The sequence below is a fragment of the Sciurus carolinensis genome, chromosome 7 (genome assembly GCF_902686445.1).
Source record: "Sciurus carolinensis chromosome 7, mSciCar1.2, whole genome shotgun sequence".
In the NCBI taxonomy this organism is placed as follows: domain Eukaryota; kingdom Metazoa; phylum Chordata; class Mammalia; order Rodentia; family Sciuridae; genus Sciurus; species Sciurus carolinensis.
Window position 1 is genome coordinate 92,322,106 of NC_062219.1, and position 9,291 is coordinate 92,331,396.

Sequence of the window (9,291 nt, forward strand, 5' to 3'; positions counted from 1 at the left end):
TATTTGAACATCCTTCTGTTATTGAAATTTTGCACACTTTTTAGTTGTCTTTTCCAAGTTATTTAATGTGCTTTAAGGTCATTTATCCTTCATTATATCTAGATCTATACTATCTTTCTATATATGTTTTTAGCATCTGTGGCATGCTGTTTTAATCTTTGATGAGGTCTTTTAATAACTACAATCTGTACAGTGTAATTTGTTACATTTTACGACTGCCATTCTGAGTGATTAGGACTTTATATCCTTTTCTAGAAAGTATGTCATATCCCAGATTGTCTTTCCTTTCTTTTGACCGTTTTTGCTTTATATATTAAAGTAATACACTTGACATTGATTTTTGCATGTTGTGATTACACACACAGACACATACACACGCATATACACACACATTTCCTGATTTACGAATGGGAATACATCATATAAAATCATTTGAAAGTTGAAAATGCATTACTATACCGAACAAACAGAATATGATAGTATAATCTAATCTACCCTAGACACACTTAGGACACTTACATTAGCCTATAGGTGGGCAGTAGTAATACAACATAAAATATTGTTCCACAACAAAGTATTAATATCTTGCATAATTTATTGAACACAGCACACTGTAGTGTGCAGCATTGGTGTTCACATCTGTTACCATAAGGTTGACTGTCTAGCATCAGAAGATAGCAATTTCCCTATGTTGCTGGTCCAGGAAAAGATTGAAATTAAAATTTGAAATAGTGTTACCAACAAATGTGCATCACTCTTGTGTCACTATAAAGTTAAAAAACAAAAAACAAAAACAAAAAACTTTTGAACCATGATAAGTTGAGAAATGCCTGTACATATATAGTACCTATGGTGTCATACTGAAGTGTAATTATGTTTTTTCCCACTTACATACAATGTCAATTTTGTCATTAATTTGGTGATATTTTTGCATTTTCATACTAATTCTGTGGCATTGTCAATTTTGTCCTTCACACTAATGCTGTATCTCTGAATTACTGTAATTATCTAAATATTTGTATCTGGTAGTGTATAACACTACATGCAAAATACCATCTAAATTTATTCTCTATATTTGAATCTGTCTTCACTATTATTGACCATTTACTTTTCAAAATAAATTCTAAAATCATGTTATCAAGTTTGCACTAAAATATCATTATAAATCTAAATTTGTCTTTCTTCTTTAAGTTCTATCAATATTTTAAGATATTTAATTACTTTGATATCCTATTGCTACATATACACTTGTACTTATATTCTGTTGTTCTCTGTGGGCACTATTCGATGATTATGAAATACATTTCCTTATTATTAATAATGATGCTTTCCCTGCCTAGTCCAGTTTATATGCATATTCATGACCTGTTTCCTATTTCCCCCTTCCTTCATTCTATGTTTTTATATAAATATATGTCTCTTGTAAGAATCATATATGGGTATTTTGCTTTCTCATTTCATAAATTTTGAATTTGAATTAGTAAGTTTACCTTAAATATAATTACTAAGATATTTTGAATTAACCTTACTATTTTCCTTTTTATTTTCTGCTTATCCTAGGTACTTTATGTTCTTTATCTCTTATTTTTTACATTCTTTTACATTAAGCAAAATATTTGCAAAATTTTTCCACTCTTTGCTAGTTTCTCAGTTATATATGATTCTAACAGTAATGATTAATTGTATTACATTTCAAGTAATACCCAAAATATAAAACTCCTAACTCTATCATAACATTCTGTCTTTTGTATTCTTCATGTTACACATTTAATTCTATACTTATTAATCACCCACATAGTATAGTGACATGTTTGGACAAACGTAACTGAAATATGCTAGTATGTTTTCAGAGTATGCTACTAGTATTTTCCTGCATTCCTGTAATTCCATCTAAAATCATGTTTCCTCCATTTGAAGGATTTATTTCTTCACTATAGGTGTGTTGGAAAAAATTATCTCGATTTTTGGTTTACATGTATCTTGTTTTACTTTTCAAATGTACTTTCACTTGTTATGGGTTCACATTATTTTGAGCATGTATATAATATGTAGAGATATTAATAAATAGTATTTTGCCTTTCATTTTTTCCATTGAGAGGGATGCTGTTTTTATTTTGTTCTTCTTGTTGCCAGATGTTTTCTTTGCAATGATTGATACTAAGAATTTCTCTTGAAATGTGGGACACGTCTTTTATATTCTGGAATATTTCTTGGTCATGGTGTCATCAGAAGTTCCTTTTTCCTTATGCTTCCTACCCTGCTCTGTGTAACTTCAATTGCATTACATTTTATTTGCAAATCTCCCCAGACATTTCCAATATTCTTTCACTTATTTTTCTATCTCTTATTTCTCTGTGCATTTTGGTGTGCATATTTTATTTTAACCTTGTTTCAGTTCACTAATTTTCTCTTTAACTATGTGCAATATGCAGTAAAGTCCATCTGTCATGCTCTTTCCTCTAACTACAGTAATTGTGTGTTTCAAAATTCTTGAAAGACTTTTTAGTAGATTCCAATTCTACTGAAATCATTCATCCTATCAATTTTCTTGAAGATCTCAAAATTATTTTAAAAGACAGGTGAGGTTAGTCTAAGATAATCATATTTATATCTTCATTTTAATTTTGTTCTTAATAGAGACCTTGTATTTGAAATTTTGAAGAGTAATGCTATTTTAAGACAAAGAGTATAAAAACTTTATCCTTTGGCATATGTCTATATTGGGATCTTTTCTCAACCTAGTTAATAATGACAGAGTTTACTAGAGGAGGCTTTCATAAGCCATGAAACTTATTACACCTCTAGTCTCTACCACCAAGGTATAGTTTTGTAAGCTTAATATCTTTACGAGAAATCCTTGGTGTCAGACCTTAAACTGCAATTCCTCCTCTATTCCTTTAAGACTGATGAAACCTCTGATGAACTTTTAAGTCACCTCCTTCTTGGCCTCTTTGCCTTCTTCATATCATAGCTGAAAAACTTGCAATATGTCCAGTGGAAAAACTTGTACAGATTGTTATGCTCTCCTCAGTACTCTTATTTTCCCTCGAAATCTTTATCTTTAACCTTTTTGTGTTCTTTTTATGAATTTCAAATTTTGTCTTCTCAGACTTTTGCTGAGTTTAAAAATGCTGGCTACACTGACTCTTCATGGAGACTTTCCTCCTGGTTTCACAGTCTCCACCTCGGGAGTGCAGGACTTGAAAAGAACTTTGCAGCATATGAATCTTATCTCATAAATGGTCCTTTTCCTAGAATGTGGATACACAAAGTCATGGTGATCTCTGGTGATATCCATAAACTACAACAAACCCAAACTTTTAAAATTTATCTAACTTCTATAATTGTCCTACACACAAGATTGATGTGGACAAAGCTTCTTCACTGTAGCTATGATCATTGGGATTATGTTAAAGAGCTGGTTAGTACTATATATATATATATATATATATATATATATATATATGTATTTTATATATATATATATAAAATGGAGTATTACTCAGTCATAAAAAATAATAAAATTATGGTATTGGCAGGCAAAAGGATGAAATTGGAGAATATTATGCTAAGTGAGATAAACCAATCTCAAAAAATCAAAGGTCAAATGATCTCGCTGATAAGCAGATAATGACACATAATGGGGGGTGGGAGGGAGGCAAGGATGGAGGAAGGAGGGACTGTATAGAGGGAAAAGAGGGGTGGTAGGGGTGGAGGGGAAGAAAAAAAATTAACAGAATGAATCAAAAACTATTGGGGGAGTTTTCAAGATGGCGGACTACAGGGTGGCTGCATTTCATGTTGCTCCAGGACTCAGGATTCAAAAGAGGAGATAGTGAGTGACTTGGGACCAACTCAAAGCTGCCGGGTGAGTCTCTTCCATTGGGGAGGTGTCCCGGATGGGGCAGTAGCCCCGGAACGCAGGGAACTTTGTGAAGTAGAGTTGCTCTGCAAGACACCCCTTCCCCCGTTGGAGCGGTAAACACGGACAGCGGAGAACTTTGCAGAGGAGGCCGTGCAGCACAGCGCTTGGTTTCGGAGCAATCTTCCGGGGCTCCGGTGGCTGCCGGAGGAAGAGCTGGACGGCGAGCTATTTGGACTCAGCAACCGCCTGAACAACAGGGGGGTGGGAGGGCTGTCCTGAGGAGGTGGAGGTGCACAGTGAGTTGCTTGATCTCCAAGCGCCCACACAGAACACCGGGTGGCTGCCTGGAGGAAGAGGCCAGCGGCGGGTCACTGGGGCTCGGAACATATATACGAGGCTCCAGGTGGCTGCTCAGAGGAGGGGGTCGCATAGCCAGGCGATTAGGTGCAAAGCACGGTCTGGTCCGGGGACCTAGGTGCCCTTTGTTGAAAGAGCTACACAGAGACAAGCTGAGGGGCAGAGTGAAGGTTCCAGGACTATGGGCAGCTTCTCTGAGGAGGGGCAACCTAAGGAGACTCGATTGTGAAGGGTGAGGCTCCCAGGCCCAGGAGGTTGGTCCGGTCCCCTGGGAACGTTGCCTGGGAAGGCTGCCCTGCCCAGGCGGCAAGATACCCCTCCCCCCGCTGGAGCAGTGAACTCGGAAAGCGGGGAACTTTGCAGAGGAGGCCGCGCAGCACAGCGCTTGGTTTCGGAGCAACCTGCCGGGGCTCCGGCGGCTGCCAGAGGAAAAGCTGGGTGGCGAGCTATTTGGACTCAGCAACCTCCTGAACAACAGGGAGGGGGGCTGTCCTGAGGCGGTAGAGTTGCGCACTGAGTTGCTTGATCTCCAAGCACCCACACAGAACACCAGGTGGCTGCCTGGAAGAAGAGGTGAGCGGTGGGTCACTGGGGCTTGGAGCATATGTACGAGGTTCCAAGTGACTGCTCAGAGGAGGGGTCGATAGCCAGGCGATTAGGTGCAAAGCACGGTCCAGTCCGGGGAACTAGTTGCCTTTTGTTGAAAGAGCTACACAGAGACAAGCTGAGGGTGGAGCGAAGATTACAGGACTGCAGGCAGCTTCTCTAAGGAGGGACAACCTAAGAGACTCGTCTGTGAAGGGTTAGGCTCCCAGGCCCAGGAGGTAGGTCCAGGCCCCTGGGAACGTTGCCTGGGAAGGCTGCCCTGCCCAGGCGGTAGTTGTGGACTGAGGGGAACCTCTATGAGGGGAACTGACCAGCAAGACCTCCCCACAGGGAGAGTCTTCCCCGCCTGGTGAGGTTTTCCCACAAGGACGGTAAAACCAGAGACACAGGCACAAACAGGCCTTGCCTCAGCCCGCAGCCTAGTTCCCCTTTGGATGACCATTGGTCAACAAGTAGAGGCACCTCTGTCCATTAACAGGGAATATACACCACCTGAAGACCACCACCCCTAGAGAGGCAGCTTCCTTGGGGAGCACCACATTATCAACTTCCTCTAAGACTTCAGGCTACTGAAGGATAAGAGGGGATACACTAGCAATCTTCAGGGACATTATAAGTCAATAGAGGAAATCTGCAACATCTCAGGAGTCCACTGATACCTGAACGACATGAGAAAACAAGGGAAGAAAATGCCTCAAACAAATCTGGATGTTACATCAATAAAATCCAATGACAGCATGGCAGAAAAAATGTCAGAAAGGGAGTTCAGAATGTACATAATTAACATGATAAGGGAAGAAAAGGATGAAATGAAAGAGCAAATGGAGGCATTGAATGAATGCACCAATCGAGAGTTAAAAGAGCAAATACAGGAAGCAAAAGACCATTTCAATAAAGAGTTAGAGATATTGAAAAAAAACCAAACAGAAATCCTTCAAATGAAGGAAACAATAAACCAAATTAAGAACTCCATAGAAAGCACAACCAATAGGATAGAACACCTGGAAGACAGAACCTCAGATATTGAAGACAAAATATTTAACCTCGAAAACAAAGTCGAACAAGCAGAGAAGATGGTAAGAAATCATGAACAGAATCTCCAAGAACTATGGGATATCATGAAAAGGCCAAATTTGAGAATTATTGGGGTTGAGGAAGGCTTAGAGAAACAAACCAAAGGAATGAACAATCTATTCAATGAGATAATTTCAGAAAATTTCCCAAATCTGAAGAATGAAATGGAAAATCAAGTTCAAGAGACTTATAGGACTCCAAATACACAAAATTACAACAGACCCACACCAAGGCACATTATAATGAAAATACCTAACATACAAAATAAAGACAGAATCTTAAAGGCTGTGAGAGAAAAGAACCAAATTACATTCAGGGGGAAACCAATACGGATATCAGCAGATTTTTCAATCCAGACCTTAAAACCTAGAAGGGCCTGGAATAACATTTTTCAAGCCCTAAAAGAAAATGGATGCCAACCAAAAATCTTATACCCAGCAAAACTTACCTTCAGATTTAACAACGAAATAAAATCCTTCCATGATAAACAAAAGCTAAAAGAATATACAAAAAGAAAGCCAGCATTACAGAACATTCTCAGCAAAATATTCCATGAAGAACAGATGAAAAACAAAGAAGCAAATCAGCAAAGGAAGGAGCTATCCTAAAGGAACTCTCAAATAAAGAGGAACCAAGTCCTGTCAAAAATAAACAAATAAATGAATAAAATGAGTCAAATGACTGGGAATACAAATCATATCTCAATAATAACCCTGAATATTAATGGCCTGAATTCATCAATCAAAAGACATAGACTGGCAGATTGGATAAAAAAGAAAGATCCAACAATATGTTGCCTGCAAGAGACTCATCTCATAGAAAGAGATACCCATAGACTAAAGGTGAAAGGATGGGGAAAAACATACCATGCACATGGACCCAGCAAAAAAGCAGGGGTATCCATCTTCATTTCAGATAAAGTGGATTTCAAGCCAAAGTTAGTCAGAAGGGATAAAGAAGGACATTTCCTACTGCTTAAGGGAAACATAAATCAGCAAGACATAACAATCATAAATATCTATGCCCCAAACAGTGGCTCACCCATGTATGTCAAACAAATCCTTCTCAATCTCAGAAACCAAATACACCATAATACAATAATATTAGGTGATTTTAACATGGCTCTCTCACCACTGGACAGATCTTCCAAACAAAAATTGAACAAAGAAACCATAGAACTCAATAACACAATCAATAATTTAGACTTAACAGACATTTATAGAATATACCATCCAACAAAGAGTGAATACACTTTCTTCTAAGCAGCACATGGATCCATCTCTAAAATAGACCATATATTATGCCACAAAGCTAATGTTAGCAAATACAAGAAGATAGAGACACTTCCTTGTATTTTATCAGATCATAATGGATTGAAATTAGAAATTAATGAAAGAGTAAAAAACAGAAATTACTCCAACACCTGGAGATTAAACAATATGCTATTATATGATGAATGGATAACAGAAGATATTAGGAAGGAAATGAAAAAATTCTTAGAGGTAAATGAGAACAAAGAAAAATCATATCAAAATCTCTGGAACACTATGAAAGCAGTACTTAGAGGAAAATTTATTTCATGCAGTGCATTCAATAAAAGAAGTAAAACTCAACAAATAAACGACCTAACACTACAGCTCAAAGTCCTAGAAAAAGAAGAACAGACCAACACCAAAAGTAGTAGAAGACAGGAAATAAACTCAGAGCTGAAATCAACGAAATTGAAACGAAAGAAACAATGCAAAAAATTGACAAAATAAATAGTTGGTTCTTCGAAAAAATAAACAAAATTGATAAACCTTTAGCCACACTAACAAAGAGAAGATGAGAGAAAACACAAATCACCAAAATTCGGAATGAACAAGGAAATATCACAACAGACATGATTGAAATACAAAACATAATTAGAAGCTATTTTGAAAATCTATACTCCAACAAAATAGAAAATTTCGAGGATATCAACAAGTTTCTAGGGATGTATGAATTGCCTAAACTAAATGAGAAGGACATACACAATTTAAATAGACCAATTTCAAGTAATGAAATAGAAGAAGTCATCAAAAGCCTACCAACAAAGAAAATTCCAGGACCTGATGGTTTCTCAGCCGAGTTCTACAAAACCTTTAAAGAAGAGCTCATTCCAATACTTTTCAAAGTATTCCATGAAATAGAAGAGGAGGGAACCCTCCCAAACTCATTCTATGAAGCCAATATCACTCTGATACCTAAACTAGACAGAGACACATCGAGGAAAGAAAATTTTAGACCAATATCTTTAATGAACATCGACGCAAAAATTCTCAACAAAATTTTAGCAAATCGCATACAAAAACATATTACAAAGATAGTGCACCATGATCAAGTGGGTTTCATCCCAGGGATGCAAGGTTGGTCCAACATCAGGAAATCAATAAATGTAATTCACCACATCAACAGACTTAAAGTCAAGAATCACATGATTATTTCAATAGATGCAGAAAAAGCATTTGATAAAATACAGTACCCCTTCATGCTCAAAACACTAGAAAAAATAGGGATAGTGGGAACGTTCCTTAACATTGTTAGGCCATCTACGCTAAGCCCATGTCTAATATCATTCTTAATGGTGAAAAACTGAAAGCATTCCCCCTAAAATCTGGAACAAGGCAGGGATGCCCTCTCTCACCACTCCTATTCAATATCGTCCTTGAAACTCTAGCCAGAGCAATTAGACAGACCAAAGAAATTAAATGGATACGAATAGGAAAAGAAGAACTCAAAGTATCCCTATTTGCTGATGATATGATTATATACTTAGAGGAACCAGAAAATTACACCAGAAAACTCTTATAACTCATAAGTGAATTTAGTAAAGTAGCGGGATATAAGATCAATGCTCATAAATCTAATGCATTTTTATACATAAGTGATGAATCTTCAGAAAGAGAAGTTAGGAAAACTACCCCATTCACGATAGCATCAAAAAAAATAAAATACTTGGGAATCAATCTTACAAAAGAGGTGAAAGACCTCTACAATGAGAACTACAGAACACTAAAGAAAGAAATTAAAGAAAACCTTAGAAGATGGAAAGATCTCCCACGTTCCTGGATAGGCAGAATTAATATTGTCAAAATGGCCATACTACCAAAAGTTCTATACAGATTCAATGCAATTCCAATTAAAATCCCAACGATGTACCTTACAGAAATAGAACAAGCAATCATGAAATTCATCTGGAAGAATAAGAAACCCAGAATTGCTAAAGCAATCCTTCGCAGGAAAAATGAAGCAGGGGGTATTGCAATACCAGAACTTCAACTGTACTACAAAGCAATAGTAACAAAATGGCATGGTATTGGTACCAAAATAGACAGGTAGATCAATGGTACAGAATAGAGGACACAGAC